This window comes from Maylandia zebra, linkage group LG18 (genome assembly GCF_041146795.1).
Source record: "Maylandia zebra isolate NMK-2024a linkage group LG18, Mzebra_GT3a, whole genome shotgun sequence".
NCBI classification, from domain to species: domain Eukaryota; kingdom Metazoa; phylum Chordata; class Actinopteri; order Cichliformes; family Cichlidae; genus Maylandia; species Maylandia zebra.
This window is the reverse complement of record NC_135184.1, coordinates 33484637-33506722: the sequence shown is the minus strand read 5'-3', so window position 1 is coordinate 33506722 and position 22086 is coordinate 33484637. Positions and strand designations below refer to the sequence as shown.

The 22086-nt window shown below is 41.7% G+C and overlaps 1 protein-coding gene across 6 annotated transcripts in view; it reads right to left on the bottom strand.

Annotated features, from left to right (window-relative positions):
• The window catches only part of dlgap1a (discs, large (Drosophila) homolog-associated protein 1a), a 162832-nt gene extending 141382 nt beyond the window's left edge, over window positions 1-21450 (bottom strand). For all 6 annotated transcript variants that reach the window (XM_004565093.3, XM_004565092.3, XM_076876502.1 and 3 more), the window contains exon 1: window positions 21292-21450. The gene's annotated coding sequence lies outside the window, so the exon portion shown is untranslated. The remainder of the gene's footprint in view (window positions 1-21291) is intronic.
• Window positions 21451-22086: the final 636 nt, after the last annotated feature.

Here is a 22086-nt window from a genome sequence, read left to right as displayed (position 1 = left end):
GTGGCACAAGGACAACCTAGGTTGCAGGTTGATGATTGATTTTGTAATCGTATCATCGGATATATGGTGAGTTCTGGATGTATCTTCTGAACACTCAGGTGAAGACAGGAACTAAGCTGTCAACTGATCACCACATAGTGGTGAGATGTATCAGATGATAGGGGAGGATGCCAGACAGACCTGGCACACCTAAATGTATTGTGAGGGTGTGTTGGGAATGCTGTGGAGAAGCCCGGGTCCATGAGATTTTCAACTCCCATCACTGGCAAAACTTCAACGACATTCCAAAGTAGGCTGGGTACAGTGAGTCCAAATGGACTATGTTCTGCATCTCAATTGCCAAGGCTGCTGCAAGGAGCTGCGGCTACAGGGTGGTTGGTGCCTGTTTGGTGATAATCCAAATACTAGAGAGTGGACACTGGAGGTAAAACGAGCCAAAGCTGAAGAAGGAGTCCTATGAGAGATGGTTAACCTGTGGGTCTTCAGAAGCAGCTGATGAGTGCTGGCAGGCCAAGTGGAATGTTGCCCAGGCAGTAGCTCTAGCAAAACCTCATGGGATGATTTATGTGAGGCCATGGAAAAGTTTACCTCAGTGAGATTCTGTTAAATTCTCAGGTAACTGTGGATGAGAAATTAGTGCCCTAGACACACTGTTTATAATGGGGGTGGGGTGTTGCTGACTTCAACTGATAACACACTCATCACTGAAAACTCAGTTAAACAGTTCTAGTGAGCCTCGACCTCCCGGTCAGCTATCGACCTAGTAGGGCAACAGGCAACTCCGAAAACATCAGAACTCTTTTGCAAATATGTGATGTCTTGATAAAAGAGCAGATATTTGGACAGCCTTTGTCGCGTCGCTGTGATGTAATTGCCTACAAATGCGGCCTCCGAAACATGCTGCCCCTGAATTTGGACACAGCCAGGGACTATCAAAATAAAACAGGAAACAGGAGACAGGCAAGGACTTGAAAAGGAGGCTGACTGGTGAGACACAGGAGATGAACAAACACAGACTGATATAAACACTAACACGAACACTGTGGCATCACTGAGAGTTAAAAACTGTCTAAATTCTTTCATCTTTAATAAAATGATCAGCGTCCAGACATCCATGAAAACAAAATTTATTCAATTTAACGGAGTTAGAAGTTAGCAGGAAGTTAGCTCGCTAGTTTCCACCTACACATGATATACCATGTTCTGTCTGAGAGATTTCTGAAACAAATTAAAACGTACAGCTCTGCTATCACTTCCAACATAAATGAAGACAGAAAACTAAACAGTAGTGACTTTTTTAGCATAACATAAACACAGTGAAGCTGGAGGATGAACGCTAACTTTTTTTCACTCGATAAAAGTTAACGTGAGGGTTCCTGATGGTTAGGGAGAAATGCAATCGCATTGCAGGATGCTGTAAACGGACCAAACTTCAGTCAGGAGAACAACTGAGATAATCCATCCACAAGAGAGCAGGGCGATATGGGCAAAAATATTTATCACGATATATAGGAATACGATATATGAACATTTGCGATAATGATATAACTGACAAAAAATGCAAGACAAAATACAGCTCCACAACGTTTTTTGGGTTTTTTTGCCTGTCCCGTTTGGATCTTTAGCCATCAGAATTGTTGTCTAAGGGCAAAGAAAGATGCCCAACAGATTTACTTTACCAAATGGACCATCCCAGCCTCGCCGTAATGGTCTATTTGATTCACCTTTGCTTTTATTATTTATTTTATTTTCATTTGCTGAACACGGGATAGACTTGACTGGGGGAAAGAAAAGGGAGAAAAAAAGAGGGAAAGAAAAAGAGCGGGGAAGAGGGACGGTGATAAAGGGCAAAAACCAACAAAACAAACAGACAAAAAATACATCTATCAATCACCTGGATCACCTGTTGAGAAAGAAAAAAGAGAAGACAAGCAAAGAAAAAGAGAGTAATATAATAAACAACATCATTACGATGATCTATGGGAATAACTGTAAATACTAAATATTAAACATTATTGTGTAGGATCGACAGCGCACAGTGTGCTTTGAGGTAGGAGCCAAAAAGGGTGTAGTTTGTGTGTTTGAGCACCCGTGTGTACACCTGTGAGCATGGACGCGCTTGTTTTTAAAAGGTTCCTTCATGTAATGATCTGCTAGAGGGTGTGGGGGGGCCACAGCCCCGTCCTCCAGGGCATGAAGCAGGTATGGAGGAGATCAAAACTCCAGACATCCAGAGGCCCCAAGAGCAAAGTAGACCAAGGAAGACCAACAGAGGGGCAGCCGTGACACTATCCCAGAAAGAGCTGAGGAGAGTCCCAGATGAGGGGTCGCTCAGCAGCCGCGGAGCAGAAGCCAGGGGGGGTTGCAGTGACGTGCCCGTGAGCTCCGCCGGCAGCCAGCTGTGCCTGAGTGACCGAGCCCCAGGCCGAGAGGCCGGGGGCACCCCACCTCCGAAGTGGCCCGAGCGAGCCCCAGGCTCCAGGCCCCGACAAGCAGCCACCAGGAGTGAGCCGGTGTGTACCTGGACGCCCATCCCCGGACACAAAGAACCACCGATGCACCGATGTCTGAGGGCGTCTGCCACCGGCAGGGGGAGTGGTGGGGGGAGATAGGCCTCCATACCTTGGAGGGCCTGAGATATCCCAAATTTTTAACAGCCTTCTCCAGTAAACAGACGTGGATACCAGCAGAGGTCAACAGCAGACAGACTAAACTCACTACAGATAAAGAGCACCCAGACCTGTTTGTCCTGCAGCAGCCACCACAGCCAATTACGCAGTAAAGATTACTGAATAAAATAGGATAGTAGGAGAATGGCTTGAAAAATGAGAAAAACCCACAAAGAACAATGCTGGAAATTATCTATTCTTCTGTAATTTTTATGAATATCATTGTGACCATTATTATCGCTGTTGCAACTTTTTACTACTTTTAACTCAACTCAGCTTTATTTAAAAAGCTGTATGCACTCATTCAGCTGAAACTAGAGCAAAACGTTAAGCTCTACAAATCCTATTGTTAAGCCTGGATTATACTCCGTTGCAGACATAGGCACAGACAGCTGGAAAATCGATGGCCAAGTAGTCATTGTAGTTATACTACATCATCTGTGTCCATCTCACCCTAACCCTAGCACCCTCTTCTGTCACACTAACCCTCGGCATGTGTCCTCCTTCACTTCATCCATCCTCTCTGAGGTCTTCCTCCTACCCTCCTCCCTGGCAGCTCGAGCTTCATCCTCCACTCTCCCTCCCTGCACATGTTCAAACCATCTCAGCCGTGCCTCTCTAACATTTTGTCAAACCTAACCTGTCCCTCTGATGTACTCTAATCCTGTTTATTCAGCTCCCTCCCAATCAACAGCTTCAGCTGCCTCCTGTCTTTTTTGTCAGTGCCACCATCTTCAAACCATACATTATAGATGGTCTCACTATAATCTTATAAGTCCCCCCTTTCACTTTTGCTGCTATCCTTCTGTCACAATAACCCCAAATAACTCATCTTCAACACCTCCACCCTTCCATGCACTCTCTTCTTCACCTTGCTTGTCCACCGTTTGTTGTTTTGGGTGGCTGACCTGAGGTGTTTAAACTCGTCCACCCTCACTCCCAGCACTGTCACACCTGTCTCCCTCTCATTCATACACTTGCTTCTTACATTCCTGTTCCCTCCAGAGCATGCCTCCGCCTCTCCAGACTCTCCTTCAGCTCCTCCCTACTCTCACAATAGATCACAGTGTCATATGCGAACATCGTAGTCTACAGAGACTCCAGCCTGACATCACCTGTCAGCCTGTCCATCAGCACTGCAAACAACAAGGGGCTCAGAGCAGGGAAAATCCATCCCCACTCCTACCACACATCTCACCACTGTCTCTCTGTCCTCATACATGTCCTGCACTAAAATTAAAATGAAGTATTCCTTTTATAAGACACTACAAATGGTTTCTTTTTGAATGTCATAATACCCAATGAAGATAAGAAACCACAAAATGTACCTGCGTGCCAATTTTGGTTGGTCATCTCCTGATCATGTAGTACGAGCTGGTCAGTAAACAAGCAGATTTGATGTACTGATGTAGAAACAAAAAAACAAAAGAAGATATATGTTTATGCTTAAGCAGGCAGCTTCCTCTGAGGAATGTATGTAGTCAAAGGATGCTAGAGATAAGGTGATATGGAGGAAGATGGAAGATGATCCACTTTGGTGATCCTTAAAGGGAGCAGCCAAAAGAAGAAAATATGATTAAGCATGTGTTCTTTTTCCCCATGGTGTCAATGCATGTAATTTTCTTTCCTCCTTAAAGGTGCATAAAGTCAACAAATGACCGATGTACAGATTGGAAACACTAAAGAACATTACCCAACATATTAGTCCGAGTGCTCAAGAATAAGCAACTGTATAGGTCGGGTTGTCCAATTCCAGGCCTCAAAGAGAATTGAAGAATTAACCACATATTTACATGGCAATGGCCCTTTTCTGCCATGTGTTTAATTGGCCTCTGGCCCTTTAAACTCTGAGGGGCCGTAACTTTGGTTTCTTTTGGTCAATTTGCATGATTGACACCTCATTTTAATCGTTTGAGCCAATAGGATCACAGTAACGATGCTACGTCTTTTTGCCCCCGGTACCCAGGGCGTGGGGCTTAAGTGGTTAAACCTGCAGGACACCGGCCCTTGAGGCCTGGACTTGGACACCGCTGGTATAGGTGAACCTTTATTATTTCTTAAACAGCAGAACAAAATGGTTTTGGTTTTTGCTGAATGTGGAAGCAGAAACCAGCAACAACAGGAATTTCTTTTAAATAAAATCCCAGTGAATAACTCACTGAAAGTAAATTTAGGTCTGTGGCTCATTAACTGTTAAACTCTGAAAATGCATTTTCAGTATTCCAAATTTCCACAATAGATGGCAGCCATGCATAAAATCAGCCAAACGTGACACATTGGAAGAACAAAAAGAAACATTATTATTAAATCTACTGAGGACAATGAACATTGCACATTGAGTAGAAATAACAGAGGATGAGTAACAAGCCATTCAGATAGAACATGTTGCATCACATTTTAAGTGTCAAGCCACTCATTGTGTTCACATGACATGTGTCGTCTAGGCAGCACACCAAAACCAAGCGCTCTAAACTACCCACAGGAATTCTCTCTGACACCATGAATCACTTTTGCCCAAATATGTTTGTTGTTTTTCAGTTTTACAAGAAAAGGAGAAACCTACAAACAAACACTTTTAAACAAGGACACCAGAAACAAAATTCAATGGTTCGGTTTCTTAAATAGAACTTGTCATTGGACCCAGCTCCTTGAGTTAACTGCGTTTTTCTGGTTCCTTGAGCAGTAATGATTTAGTTTCTATAATTTATTATTGAATTTAGCCCTTTTACTGTAACTGATTTTATTGGTAAATTCTGGTTCATGTTCTCTTGTCTATTAGGTCCCTTTTGTGCCTTTGTCTTTGTCTCCATGTCTGTTCGTCCGTGTTTACGTTTCTGTGCATATCACTCCCTCGCCCTCGGTGTGTCTTAGACTACGTCCACGTGTGCACGGGTATTTTTCTGAAATTTTCCGTTTTTGTTTAAAAAAAAAAAAACCATTCACATGTAAACGCAAAAAACAAAGTGAAACGCTATTAAGAACATGCCAAAGCAACAGGTGGCGATATAATCCATACTGTGTAGGAATGTTGACCAATCAGAAATCTAGAAGCCTGGGAGGGAAAAGGTAAACAAAGATGGTGCATGGAAGCAGAAATGAGTCCTAATATGGACAGACAGTGGAATTATTCCTCAATATCACACTGGAATATAAAACACAAGAAAACGTGAAAAAGTGCAGACAGTAGATTGACAGTAACAGTATTTTGTTTCTATCTGCCATTGTAGAAATTCATCTCATGTAAACAATAAGGTGGCGCACAGCATGATGTCAAAAAAGGCTTTGAAATCTCGGTTTTCCTCGTCCACACATAAACACAAAAACACCGTTTTCGAAAATCATCTTTTTAAAATTCTCATTTACAAGTGGACGGAAGGCCCAAAGCCACAGAAACAGCTGTGTGTACATGTGGACCGTAGCCTTAGTTGTGTCGTTATATTTCATCTCCCTTTTCTGTTCCCATGTTCCCCTCCTTGTGTTTCATTCCGTGTTCCCCTTGTCATACATTCATGTATGTCCTCTCTGTGTTAAATGTTTCTGTGATTTGTTACTTCCTGTTTTATTTGCTAACTATTTGTATTTGTTTATATATGTAACCTTTATCTCTCTTCAGACTTTGTCAGGTTGTCTGTTTGTAATACCCATGTTTGTTCCCTTGTGTGTTTTATGCTCCTGTTTTGAATTTCCACAGCACCTGTGAGTCCTCCGTTTGGGTCCTTCTTGCCTAACCTTGACAAAAATGTACTAGTTTGTACATGTACTAATTATTTTAGTTCAAAAGGGTGACTCTACAACTTTTTAGATTTTAAATGCAACTGTTTAACTGTTTCTGTTTTACTATTGTACAACACTTGTGCTTTTTTTAACCTTCTCCAAAGATGTATGTATGTATAGGTTTCTGTCAAATAATGCAACACAGACTAATTGGTGGCTGAAAGTGCTTAGTTCCATGCCTAGGCACCAGTAATGCGACACAGTGACCCAGGACAAATTCTGCCTTCCAGCTCACTGTAGTGCAGTGCTTCTCAATTATTTTCTGTTATGCCCCCTCTTAGGAAGAGGAAAACGCCCACCACTCTCCCCCGTGACTACAAATAGTATCATTTGTTTATAAAATTGTTATTATAACTACATCTCCGTATAACATTGTATCCTTATAAACATAAAAAAAAGAGAGAGAAAGAAATTTGGATCAGCTTAAAACAAAGAATAACTTTATTAACATTGTTTTTTAGTCTGTAACAGTAAAGATTTGAAGTGCATGTAGTACTGCAACTCTCTAAACTGCTACTACATTTAATAATGTATATGTGTTAGTCCCCGTAGGGAAATTACTCATATGGAAAAGATATATAAATCTTATAAAGTTTGTATCTGTCTTGTGTGAAACTTGTACGTTTTGGATACTTACTAAAACAATATATGAAAGTGGCCACTTTCATGAGTAAATCATATAAGCCTTATATGATTCACTATATGAAGTAAGCCACATCTTATGCAAGTCTTTTATAAGTTTTTACTATTTCTTTTCCATATGGGTATTCCTCTGCATTTAACCCATTCACCCAGTGAAGCAGTGGGCAGCCACCAGTGCAGCATGTGGGGATGGTATCTTGCTCAGGGGTACTTAAGGGTAGCCGTTCAGTGGATTCGAACCCCTGACTTTGTGATCATGGGGCAACAACTTTAACTACTGAGCTATCCCTGCCCCAACTGAGATATGCTCCAATTTGCATCAATTTGCCTGAAATAACAAAGAAAAAACCTAAATCCTTATTCAAACTTTAAACATTTTTTGACACCGCGGTCTTTCCTCGTCTCGCACTGTAGTCACAGTGAAGCCAAGCTCTACATATGCTTCGTCATAGTTCCTTTTCTCATTTGTCTCATTATCTCTGCCTTTCTTTTCTTCACTGTTAAATATCTTTCCTTTTTGCTTGATGGTTTGTTTACTATTCTTCTATTCTTGGTGCAAAAAACACTGCCACCTACTGTGGTGGATGTGCAATTACACTTTATTCTAGTATGGCAAAAAAGCATGTTCCACCGGGTTACGCGCACCCCGCCTGACATCGCACCGCCCCACTATTTGAGAACGCTGCTGTAGTGTGAGGCCCTTTTTTCACTGAACTGGCTTAAATTATAGTCTATATGACAAGTACTTAAATGGACTCTTTTGGGGAAATATTGTAAAATTAACTTATCGACGTCATATTTCACAAGGATTTTCATCAATTTTAAATAGCCCAATAAAAAGACTATTTGTCGGGGGGCACGTTAGGAGACCCAGGGTCCTGTGGAGTCGTGGAGTTAAGCCCAAACTGACAGGTGTTTTTGAAAGTAAAGCCCATGTCACAAGGCACAAATTGGTCTCTATCAGCCTGCAGTCTCCATCATAGGATGTCTGTGATGGCAGAAAGGCACAATGAGAAGCTCAGGCTGTAGTGGAGTCACGTGACTCAGGAGACCTCTACAGCAGCCACAGCGATGTGAGGCCGACAGCTCTCGCTACCCGTGTGTTGATTTGCTGTCAGCAACTATCAGCTGCAGCTGTTAACGATCTTTGCACAGGTTCCCGGATCAGAAACTTTTACACCTTGTACTTGCCTTTCCTTCCTTTTTGTGGCCAAAGGCTTTCTGGTATAGTTATTCTGAAATCTACATTATCTTTCAGTTTTGGGTAACCTTACCTTTCTTTTTTAACCTCTGGCAGTTCACACCTTACCTTTGTACCATTTCAAGCTATTCATTGGACTTGAACGACTTGAACTGCAATAAATAATTGGAAAAATGAAGGTGTTCTAAAACTTTTGACTGGTAATGTATGTATTCCCCGACATATCAGGGGGTGAGCTGTAGTTTAGATTGAACTTTTGATTGAGCTTGACTTCACGGATCGACTCCGTGAAGTCAAGTCTTTTGGCATGCGTGTTATCCACAGAAACCTCTGAATCTCCACTAAAAGCTCATATAAACCTTTTCTACAAAACAACCAACCAAACACAGTGAAAACAACAAACAATTAAAAGAGCAGTTGCATAATTTCACAAAATATGCCTAAACACAAACAACCAAGCCATGAACTCACTCAGCTTCATTTAACCAAGCAAACGCCACATTGTCTAAAAGCAGAGATCGCACCGATTACAAGACTGCAAGTTTCGTCATACCCGACCAAAATTCCAGCCGCAAAAGAAGACTACAAATATATTTCAAATTCGAAAAACAATAACATGGAAACTTGCACATGCTATTTTTCTCTGTTCCTCTCGCCAATAGCCGCTGTAGCTCCTTTACTGGACACAATCTAGTTGTTAAGTGATGACATATGAACCCTGCTTGTGGCTCCAACCTACTCTGCGTTTATTAATGCTGTTGTGTTTTTAACATGTTTTAATGCTTTGTATCTTGTTCTACTTAATCTGAATAAGCCCCTAAAAAGAAAAGTCAGTGATCACTGTCGGCCCCTCTCGGTTTTTATTATCACTGTTCATTGGCAGAACATTTTAAAGCTCTGTTTTTAAAACCTCATTTTTCACTGTTTCATTTCAGCAGCATCAGTCTTTGCACAAATAATATCCATGTTCATTCCTGGTTTTCTGGAGTTTATTGTCTTCTGATGCATATTTTCAAAGTGGGTATATGCAATAAAATCCTAAATTAAATTAGGCAAAGAAAAAAATGTTAAAGCATTTCTATGTTCCAGCCTCAGTCACTTAACATCTGCTGTAATATTTACACTCTGATGAAAGTGTTAGCTTTATTTTGATACCAATATTGTTTACACAGAGTTTGTAATTGCAGAGGAATACTTTATTCATTTTGGAGCAGGAAGCTCAGAAAGCCCAGTGGTGCTTCAGATGTTAAATCATGTCCAAAAACAAATGTTATTTTCAAACATATAGTGGCTAAAATAGCACTGGTATACTCATTCAAATCAACTATTCAACATTTTCTTGTTTATAAAATTATAAAATAAAAAATGTGATGAACTCAAATTGCAGAAACAAAAGCCTAGACAGTGACAAAAAATACGACTGACCAAGAACAGTCACAGGTATCACAGCTGGTTTATTTAACGTTTTCTTTAGTGTGTGGGGAGACACCGACATGCAGAGTTTAAAACATTCTTCATTTTGCAATGGATGACTTTTCATCTGGTGGAATAATTTCACAGCAGGAATTTCAGGCTGTTGCCATATTTGGTCGCATTTAAACAAGCATGCTCGCCGCAGTGTGCCGGGTAGAAAGTTTTTCGGGTGCGGGGGAGGATTTATTATGAATTCGCACCGTGTGAGAAAAAAAAAAACTCACAGTGAATTACATGCAGATAGCTTAATATTTCCATGGCAACCTATACTCGATGGTTACAATAAAGCCATTTTAACCATTGTACGTGGAAACTGTAAAGGAGGAAGTCTTGATGCATGTTCGATCATCCAGGTGAGTAAAACCCAGGTTGATTCTGTTCATCACTGGGAGGAACCTTTCGTCACTCATCCAGTGACTTCTTCAGTCTCAGCTGACTGCAGGTTTGCAACCTTATAAACAGGGCATTTGCACAATGACTGAAACTAGCACCACTGAATGAACAATGGGCTGTGCAAATGTGCAAAAAGCTGACGTGTACCGTAAACCTACGCATACGGATCAGTATTTAAGGTTTGACTCTCATCATCCACTGGAGCATAAACTGGGTGTCATTAGGACGCTACAACACAGAGCGAACACCATCCCCACAGACACAGCGGCCAGGGAGGCAGAAGAACACCAAGAAGGCCCTGAGTAAATGTGGTTATCCCAGCTGGACTTTTGTCAAAGCTGGGAAGGCGCCTAAAGAAAGGTCCAGCCGATCCAGGAGAGAAGGACAACCGCCACCTAAGCGAAAACCTGTAGTGATCCCGTATATGTCAGGAGTATCCGAACAGTTGAGACACATTTTTTCTAAACATCGCATCTCTGTGGCTTTCAAACCCCAAAACACGCTGCGCCAAAAAACTGGTCCACCCAAGGATCGGGTCCCCCGACACAAACAGAGTAATATACTGTACGCTGTTACGTGCCAGGAGGACTGCCATGATTTATACATCGTGGAAACCAAACAACCTCTGGCGAAGAGGATGGCATAACACAGAAGAGCCACCTCGTCAGGCCAGGACTCTACAGTCTATTCACACCTACAGGCCAGTGGACACTCTTTCAATGATAGACAGGGAGGAACGCTGGTTTGAGGGCGGAGTCAAGGAGGCCATTTACGTGAAAAGGGAAAGACCATCTCTGAATCGAGGAGGGGGCCTAAGGGTACATCTTTCGCCATCTTACAATGCTGTGATTGCAGCCATTCCCCAACTCTCTGTAAATGCTACTCATGGATAGGGATGGGTATCGAAAACCGGTTCTTGTTGAGAACCGGTTCCCACTGTTTCAATTCCTTGGAATCGTTTGCCACTTTTAAAAACGATTCCCTTATTGATTCCAGTCGCCCCGAATGACGTCATCACGTTGAGTAGCGTCTTTTACCCAGTAGGAAACACGGCGCCTGAGCGGCACAAACGCTCAAAAGTTTGGTTACACTTTATGAGAAAGGATGACAACAGGGCAACTTGCAATACTTGCAAAGTAGAGATTTCATCAAAGGGAGGAAACACTACGAACATGCAAAAGCATTTGCTCAAAAAACACGCGATTGCTTTCAACGAATGTCGTGTTTTTGATCCGCTCCGGACTAGCGAAGCTCAACCCAGCAGCAGCGGTAGCGTTTCCACGTCCTCTCCCGTTAATACTGCAGGTAACTAATCAATTAGCATTGCATATTATGTTAGCGCGATTTACCTTATTACAAAACCTGCTATTACTGTGCGTTGCATTTAGATAACCATGATGAGAGAGACAGAGTCTGGCTGGCTCAGATGCTGGCAGTTCTCGCTGCAGTCTACCGGTAGCGTCTCCTTTCAGGCAGGATAGACGAATGTCACCCAGCAGTGTCTAAGTTTGTGGTCAAAGGCTTGCACCCATTTGCCACAGCAGATGCCCCCGATTTCACTTTGGTAAGTGAATGTGTTTAATTGTAGGCAGGACATTACTGGATATTCTTGTGTAATTGCTACAGAATAATTTATGTTAAACTTTGTTATTGCTACAGGAGAATATTTATTTTATTATTTTACATATACATTTTTTTTTCCTGGGGACCCTGTGACACCCCATTGAAGAGCCGTAGGCTGGATCTCTTAAGATCTCACTGTTGGGTTTGTAAGGCCATGTTACTCCTAAATTTCTATCTTGTTCAAAGAGAAGATATAAAACACAGTTCTAAGCTAATCTACTTTAGTGTTCTCCTTTTTTTTTAAAAAGAATCGATAAGAGAATCGATAAGGAATCGAATCGTTAAAATCTTATCAATACCCATCCCTACTCATGGCCATTGATCAGTGGCCATGACAGTTTGCATATTAATGATCCAGGAACTGACCTCCCAGCCCATTGTTCATTCAGTGGGCTGGTTTCAGTCATTATGCAAATGTACTGTTTATAAGATTGGGGAAACCTGCAGTCAGCTGAGACTGAAGAAGTCACCTGGATGATTGACGAAAGGTTTTTCCCACTGAAAACGCTTCGTCCAGATGAACAGAATCAACCTTTTGGGATGTACAGGAGAAAAAAAAATTTTTTTGTTCCGGTCGCAGAACAATGGACTGGCTCTTCACCGTTCTGAGGATTGTTGCATAATTTGCAACAATCCTCTGTATAACATTCAGGTATACAAAGGAGACTGTTCATGGAGGAGCTTGGGCAACAACTGGTGATACCTCACATCAAGCGACGGAGGTTAGCAATTAAGCTACATTTCTTTTGCTCTTCCTTCTATAGTGATCTCAGAATTTGAACTACTGTATTTGCACTGTGATTTGTTATAATAAAGTTTGACTTGACAGGCTATTCCCCGTACACCAGCAGCAGCCAGACTGGTTATGGAGAACCAGTCCTTCCTTGCCTAGCTGCCCCTCCTGGCTCATCACCCAAAAGCAGAGGGTGCAAATTCTGCCCTCGCCAGAGTGATCTCAAAACATCAAAAATGTGCCAAAAATGCAATGCATACATCTCATAAGTCAGGTAACAAGCTGGAATAAAGTTGAACAAAAAATTGAAACACAGAGGTGGGTGATAATACTTTATGCCTTATACAAAGCGAAACCAGACGGGGTCATTTTTAACCCAGGAGGACAACAGGTGTGATAATGTGCAGCCGTTAAAAAAAATTGAAGTGGTTTAAAACCAGCATCCTATCTCAACATCTACTTATATCAGTCTGTGATGATCTATCAAAACAAGTCACTCTGATTGTTAACTATAATAAGAATACTTGATGATTTTATTTATTTTTACTCAAAAAAGGTCATGTGAATGAGGTCTTATTGGCAAATTTCAGATGGCATAAAGAAATTGTGTTAATGTGTCTGAACAAGCTGTAATTGGAAGTGTAACAGAATTGGGTGAAGTATCACCTTTCTATTCTCTAAATAACAATTAAACCACATGGGGCCAATTTTGACCCTAGAGGACGAGGTGTGATATACTTTAATGGAAACGAGTTCTATTGGCCCTAAATTCACTGATTGAAGAAAATAAGAACAACCCCAGGTTTCTCTTCAGCACTGTAGCCAGGCTGACAAAAAGTCAGAGCTCTTTTGAGCCAACCATCCCTTTAACATTAACTAGTAATGACTTCATGAACTTCTTCACAAATAAAATTTTTATCATTAGAGAATAAATTACCAATAATCATCCCACAGATGTAATATTATCTACAGCTACTCTTAGTACCATTGATGTTAAGTTAGACTCTTTTTCTCTAATTGATCTTTCTGAGTTAACTTCAATAATTACTTCCTCCAAACCATCAACGTGTCTTTTAGACCCCATTCCTACAAAACTGCTCAAAGAAGTCCTGCCATTAATTAATGCTTCGATCTTAAATATGATCAACCTATCTCTAATGATCGGCTATGTACCACAGGCCTTCAAGCTGGCTGTAGTTAAACCTTTACTCAAAAAGCATCTCTAGACCCAGCAGTCTTAGCTAATTATAGGCGAATCTCCAACCTTCCTTTATATCAAACATCCTTGAAAGAGTAGTTGTCAAACAGCTAACAGATCATCTGCAGAGGTTTATTTGAAGAGTTTCAGTCAGGTTTCAGAGCTCATCACAGCACAGAAACAGCTTTAGTGAAGGTTACAAATGATCTTCTTATGGCCTCTGACAGTGGACTCATCTCTGTGCTTGTCCTGCTAGACCTTAGTGCAGCATTCGATACTGTCGACCATAATATCCTATTAGAGCGATTAGAACATGCTGTAGGTATTACAGGTACTGTGCTGCAGTGGTTTGTATCATATCTATCTAATAGACTCCAGTTTGTGCATGTAAATGGAGAGTCCTCTTCACACACTGAGGTTAATTATGGAGTTCCACAGGGTTCAGTGCTAGGACCGATTCTGTTTACATTATACATGCTTCCATTAGGCAGCATCATTAGAAGACAGAGCATACATTTTCACTGCTACGCAGATGACACCCAGCTCTATCTGTCCATGAAGCCAGATAACACACACCAATGAGTTAAACTGCAGGAATGTCTTAAAGACATAAAGACCTGGATGGCCGCTAACTTTCTGCTTCTTAATTCAGATCAAACTGAGGTTATTGTACTCGGCCCTGAAAATCTTAGAAATATGGTATCTAACCAGATTTTTACTCTGGATGGCATTACCTTGGCCTCCAGTAACGCTGTGAGGAACCTTGGAGTCATTTTTGACCAGGACATGTCCTTCAACGCACATATTAAACAAATATGTAAGACTGCTTTCTTCCATTTGCGCAACATCTCTAAAGTTAGAAATATCCTGTCTCAGAGTGACGCTGAAAAACTAGTTCATGCATTTATTACTTCCAGGCTGGACTACTGTAATTCATTATTATTAGGATGTCCAAAAAACTCGCTGAAAAGCCTTCAGCTAATCCAAAATGCTGCAGCAAGAGTCCTGACAGGGACTAGAAAGAGAGAGCAGATTTCTCCTGTTTTGTCTTCCCTTCATTGGCTTCCTGTTAAATCCAGAATTGAATTCAAAATCCTGCTCCTCACATACAAAGTCTTAAATAATCAGGCCCCATCTTATCTTAATGACCTTGTAGTACCATATCACCCTATTAGAGCACTTCGCTCTCACACTGCAGGCCTACTTGTTGTTCCTAGAGTATTTAAAAGTAGAATGGGAGGCAGAGCCTTCAGTTTTCAGGCCCCTCTTCTGTGGAACCAGCTTCCAGTTTGGATTCAGGAGACAGACACTATCTCTACTTTCAAGATTAGGCTTCAAACTTTCCTTTTTGCTAAAGCATATAGTTAGGGCTGGACCAGGTGACCCTGAATCCTCCCTTAGTTATGCTGCAATAGACGTAGGCTGCCGGGGGATTCCCATGATGCATTGAGTTTTTCCTTTCCAGTCACCTTTCTCACTTACTATGTGTTAATAGACCTCTCTGCATTGAATCATATCTGTTATTAACCTCTGTCTCTCTTCCACAGCATGTGTTTAGCCTGTCTTCCTTCTCTCACCCCAACCGGTCGCAGCAGATGGCCCCGCCCCTCCCTGAGCCTGGTTCTGCCGGAGGTTTCTTCCTGTTAAAAGGGAGTTTTTCCTTCCCACTGTCGCCAAAGTGCTTGCTCATAGGGGGTCATATGATTGTTGGGTTTTTCTCTGTATCTATGAATCGCCTTGAGGCGACTTTTGTTGTGATTTGGCGCTATATAAATAAAATTGAATTGAATTGAATTGAATTGAATTGAATTGAATTCCAAAATGAAGAGAAGATTTTGTGGTAATGAACTGAACTAAGACTAAAGATGTAACACAGAACTATATACACTATAGGCTTTAAATAACAGTCAAATAACATGGGGTCATTTTTGAGTGTGAAACTTCTTTGAGCAGTCTCAACTGATCTCTAACTCTTTGTCAGCTTTGCTACAGTGTTGTATCACATTTCTTTTCTTTTACTTATTAAACTGGCCACTGAACATCCAAACTTCATCTGAGTCACAGAAAAGAGAAATGAATCTGAACGTGAGTCACAGGAAGTACTTGGAAAAAACAGAGAAGCTTGATAATGCTCAGAAAAAGTTCCGCATTACTACACACTTTACTGCCTCTAACACATTGTGTCGAATGAGTGCTGCATTGACTGCAAGGATAAATATGAGAGACATACCAAATAACATGGGAACAGGCTAGGACTTTGAAATGATGACCAAAAACATGGTTAGACCAAATGATTCTGACATTTACGTCCATTTGTGCATTAGTGGGAAAGAGAGAGGCGCAGAGAGTGCAAGAGGGGAAAAAAGGATGATGACTATATAAGAAAAAGAATTTCAAGGCTGTGCTTCTTCCACTTTACCCTGTGTGACAGATTCTGACCGTGAGCTTTGAGTTCACCAGACCCAAATCAAACCTGCATTAGTAAGAATCCACACTGTAAATCATTCTTTACAAAACAGATCATGTGTCCAGAGCAAGGATAGATTAAGAGAATACAGCGTCAATCTCAGCTAGCATATTATAGTTTATGACAGCAGTATGTATTTGATTTCTCCCCACAGCAACTTGTCTTGCATTTGTGTGACTGGTCAATGCACAATGCTCGCAGGTGATCAACACAAGAAAGACTGTTAATTTTAGCTATTTTTAAGCTCTTAATACGCAGCAGTAAGAGCTTAAGGACACTGCAATGTAATGTGTCACTGTGATTTGTTGACTGCATCCACAAACACAGCTGAGTGAGTTAGGTTAGCGGGAACTGGAAAAAGATTTTCTGTCACCATCCCTGTCCAAAAACAAAAGTTTTAGTTCATCTCCAAAACACAAATGAATATGGGGTTTTTCTTTCAAACTACTCATCACACAATTTTGTTTCTGTGTGATGTTTTGAGATTAATGATGTGCACCAGAAGGCATTCTTCAACAGCCCTGTTGGCAACAGGTATTCCTTGACCTTTAACAGTAAACAATGTTTAAATCATACTACCTGAAAACACACTTTGCTTGTTTTCCATTTGTCTGAAAAGATTTAGACCAATTTATATAATTTTTAATCACAAAATATTGTGCATAGATAACAGTCTTAGAATTCCTTTATTGTTCGAGCTCTAGCTGCCAATGGACTGATTCTTATAGCGCTTTTCTACTCTCCTGGAGCACTCTATACATGCTGCATTCACCCAAGCACTTTGTTCTCTTAAGCTAATATTCACACACATTCATACTCCAATGGAGTTAGTATCTTGCCCAAGGACACTTGGCTACTTGAATACTGGGAACCACCCAACCTTCCAATCAGTAGATGACCTGCTCTACCTCCTGAGTTACAGCCACCCCATAGATGTAGCCTGAGTTTCGATCATGGAGGCACTTAAGTCAGCACAAGGCCCCGTTGGCTTGCATGACTGTCATGCAGTCATGCATGCAGATTTCAACTGTGATCATGGCACTTAAAAGAATCATTTGAGTCATTTGTTTTTTGGTTTTCTGTTTTTTGAGGGGGGTTTTGCCATGTGTGATAACTTCACTCTTAGAGATGGAGAAAAAAATGAGTAAGAGAAGACAGGAGAGGAAGATGAGAGGTTATTTTTAAAGCAAGACCTGCCGATAAACTGGAAATGTAAAGCTTAAATGTGAATTTGTGTGAAGTATGTTAGATTTTGACAGTAAATCTACATGATAGGTTGCTCAAGTTATCTTGCCATTTTATATAGAGAAATATCTTTAATATCAAATTAAATGGTAAATGGACTGGTTCTTGTAAAGCACTTTTCTACTCTACCTGAGCACACATGCTTCGTATGCCTCATTCACCAATTTAAACACATTCATACAAATTCATACTCTAGCAGACACGTCAGAGATAAACCTGGCCCACATAGCAAAATTGGTATGGCCTGGATCTGGCCCACACAATGTGCTTACACATGGCCCACATATCGCAAAGAATGACGGCCCTTTGGTGGCCCACATTTGGTTTGCCAGATGTGGCCCACACATGGGCCAGCACAAGGCCAGTTGCAGGCACACTGGTGGTCCTGTGCTGGTCCATGTGTGGGCCACATCTGGCAAACCAAATGTGGGCCACCAAAGGGCCGTCATTCTTTGCGGTATGTGGGCCTATGTAAGTTTTGTGCACCCACGGGCCAGTTGCAGACACACTGCTGGCCCTGTGCTGGCCCAGAACAGTTTCAGCTCTGGCATCAGATGTCAGTCTAATGTGTACCTTAATCAAGCCATGTAATAACAACATGCGCCAGAACATGCAAAACAGTGCAAAAGTAACGTGAAAAAACTCTGTTCAGACAGTGAATTGACTGACTCTTATATAGCGCTTTTCTAGTCTCCCAGATTACTCCAAGTGCTCTATTCAACATGCCACATTCACACACTTTCTCTAAACTGAGTGCTTCCTAACTACATTCACACACATTCACGCAGACTAGAGGACCCAGGGATCAAACCACTAACCTTCCGATCAGTGGGTGACCTGCTCTACCTCCTGAGCTACAGCCAACCAGTGGTACACATGAGTAAACCCTCACTAGGTTTTGGATAAAGTGTACACTCACAAACCTGTCAAACCTGCATTAGAAACGTTGGCTACCATAGCAGTATAGTATTGCAACATGGCATTTTGGTCTTCTACCTAAAATAGGAAAATAGGAACATAAATATCATTGCCAGACCTGGCCCACATCTGGTTGACATACACCCTGCCATGACACCAGCCAATCAGAAGTGCCAGCTTGATGCTGGATCCGGGCCAGACCTGTTTTCTATGAGCCTGGGCCACATAAACCAAAGCACAATCAAGCCAGATGTGGCATGCCATCACATAAACAGTGCCATCTATGCCAGGCCTAGCCCATATCTGGATGGCATACGTCTTATCATGTCAGAAGTCAGCCAGCAGTGCCGGCTTGATACCACATCCGGGCCAGACCTCCTTACTATGTGGGGGGGTTTGCATGTCGGCATGCAGACTGGGATCCAAACACTAAACTTCTGATTAGTAGATGGCCTGCATGACATTCCACGTTATTCAACATTGGTACAGTTTCAACACAATATCACAGCAAAGCATGTCATGTCAGACGCGCCAGTCCACTGTGTCCATTTCACACTTTGCCTCTCCAAAGCGTGAAATGTACTCACACACAGAAGTTGCAGTACCAACAGGGGAGATCATTTATTTAAAGCTAAGAAGTTACTATTGTGCAAGGAAGGTATGACGTACATTTCAGGGTCCTTCTATGCCAGAAATGATTAAGCTAGGTGGCTAATATGTATTTATATGTAAATGTGTTCGTAATGTCTGCCTGATTATTTTCATGTTTACTTGAAATAAAATATCTCTCTGCAGGTCCTGCAGCTTACTGCAACTTCTGCATGTGTGTCCATTGAATGCTGTGGACCGTTATGTCTGTTACAGGGCCAAGTGTATCCAAGCCACTGCTAGAGGAGCAGGTCCTGGGTAGCAGCAGAGATGTTATCAGAGTGGCATGTCACTCAAAGAAATCTGAATTGAGATTAGAATTCTAAAACGAAAGCATCGATCATATTTTGCTGGATGTTCTGTATATGCAGTTTTTATGTCTCCTTGACCACTGAAATAAAAGTTAATTCAGATGTTGCTTCCAAATATGAGCAAAGATGTATTTCAACATGGCTGCTTAGTAACAGGACTTGCTTGTATTTGTCTTGGTGCTGGTGACATCTGGCTCTCAGAGTAATAGTTAATCACGAAGGGTAGCAGAGGGCATCTTTTAGTGTTAAAGTTCAGTTTCTTTAGCTTCAATATGTTGACAACCGGTCAAGAGAACAAGATCGGGGACAGCCAATAAATATGCATTTACATGTGTTTTAACTTAAAAAAGAGCAGTCTTCACTTTGTATATTATTATTTTTAAAGGCTCAAGATGTGATTAAACTAATGAAGTTGATAAAGAAAATATTGTCCAAGCACACACATCTTTTAACTGTGGGAGGAAGCTGGAATACCTGAAAAGCAACCCCCCCCAGGAGATTTGAACCAGGAACCATCTTCCTGTGAGGCAACACTGCTAACCACTGCAGCTACTCTATGTTTAAAAGAAATGCTTTTTATTCTGGTGCAAAATCAACCTTTCTAATGGACTTGGACGCTATAAAACCCTAACGTTTAATGTACAATGGCATAAAGCTGGAGCACATCCTCATACTGTGTTGAGTTTTGCAAAAACGCCTTGAACTGAAATCATTACACAATTACAAACACTGTCACAGGATTCTTGTTAATAATGCCAATGAATAGCAAATGCTGCTTCCACCCTCCCTATCAGATAATTATGCATTTACAATGTGTTATTGTGTGGAATATCAACGCTTTCTTCTTATGCTGAATGTATAAATAGAGAGAGGGTAAACTAAATTTTGTGTCTGATGTTTTGTCTAAGTCACTTCTGTAAGAAATGACTGTACTGCATAACTGAGATTTCCACATTGTGTGGGAGAATAATCACGATAAAATAATCCTTTCAGAGCTGACACTCACACTGCCCACACTGTTATCATTAGCCTACCAGTTGGTCTTCTTGAATTAGAAACATGCTGGATCTGCATGTCCTCTCATCCTCAGCCACAGGCGACAACTGACATAGCTCCTCTGAGCTCACAACTCCTCACTGGAGCGGAAGATACAGTGCGTACATCCCCGCATGAGACTGCAACATACAGCACGTCTGACATCTCATCAACCTTTGCATTTAATGTCGAGATAAGCTCATTTTCGGCCAACGTAACCTTGACTGCTTTTCTCCACAAAAACCTCCATCCAGCTGTGCCAGTGCGGTCTGCACAGGCACATCCAGTCCAACAGCATCGAGGTATTCCTTCATCAGTTATGTCTGACTGGCACGGAGCGAAAGCCACATTACATGTCCAGTCATTCGTTATGTGTCTTTTGAAGCCGACAGCCCCCCCGCAATACCCTAGCTTATTATTCACAATCTCTTTGGGGAAATCCTTCAAATTTCGACACACCTTCTCTTTAGCTCCACTGGCTTCTTGTCAGCACTATTTTCTTTGCTAGCGGCTCGGCGCCGATCACATCCACAAACTTTGACTTGCACTGATATTGATGACGCGTTGCGTGGAGACATTTAACCGATTTCTGCTGAACACATCGAAGATTTTCGTCAAAATATGTTAAGGATTTGACAGCTTAAGAACAGAGCAATACCACCTCAAATCAGCCGACAATTTGAAAGGCGACAGCAGCATACATTCCCACGCGCGAGCCTGGCACGTTCTCAGGGCTGCCGCTGGATCTTCCATTAACGCCGCTGCAGCTCAGGGCAAAATAAATGTGAAGCATACGGCTGTTAATGACAGCTGTCACATTACGAAGCGCGTCTAAAGGTATCACCGGGTATCGTTCTGTTACCGGTGTGACTCATTCCAAAACAGGTAGCGGATGTATTGATAAACTGTTGTATCCTGTCACGCGCTCCAACCTGAATCTATCAATTAAAGCACATCTTACCTCTGGCAGCTCCTTACACCATCGCTGAAAGGACGCACCGGCTGCTAAATCCAAAAGCACGTCGGTATCTGGAAGCAAAGCGATGACTACAGAGTCACCGGTGGAATGTGTGTGTATGTGTGTGACTCGCTTGGATGTGCGTTTTTGCGTGAGCGTGGATGTGGGGGCACGGGTGGCGCAAGACAGCCGTCCGCAAACGATAAATTACCAACAGGCAGCCAGAATGACACCGGAAGACCGGCGGGTTACAGCAAGTTTTAATGAATTAATATGGCTTACCTACCAAAATTAGACTGGGGTCTTTCTGGAATTTGTACTATCCTCAGGTCATCCTTTGACAGAGGTGTCGTTATATACGAGCCTCCAGGCAGACATGTGTTCGAACTGTTTCATATATACCTAATGCAGATCTGCTTTTTTTTAACGTGTAAATGCCCTAAACAGCATATCTAGCCTTTGGCAACCATGTGACACCAACAGTGACTACTGCAATCAATAATTCAAAATCAGTCCAAAATATTTGAGTCTTTTTCTGATACTGATACAGCATACATTTATGTAAATACAATCAAGTGTATTTTATTTTGAAACAGAAAGGAAGTGCAATTTTGTTACTGCAACAAACTTAACTCCGGGGGAAAAGGGACTTGGAGAATTGAGGGTTAAGATAAAGGAAAACAGGAATCTTAGTGTGTTGATAAGGTTTTTATTCAATGTAATTTTGAGCAGAGACTCCATTTCCAGCCTTCTACTAAACTATATGCAGCAATTTCTCATTTTGCTGTATCAGTTTAT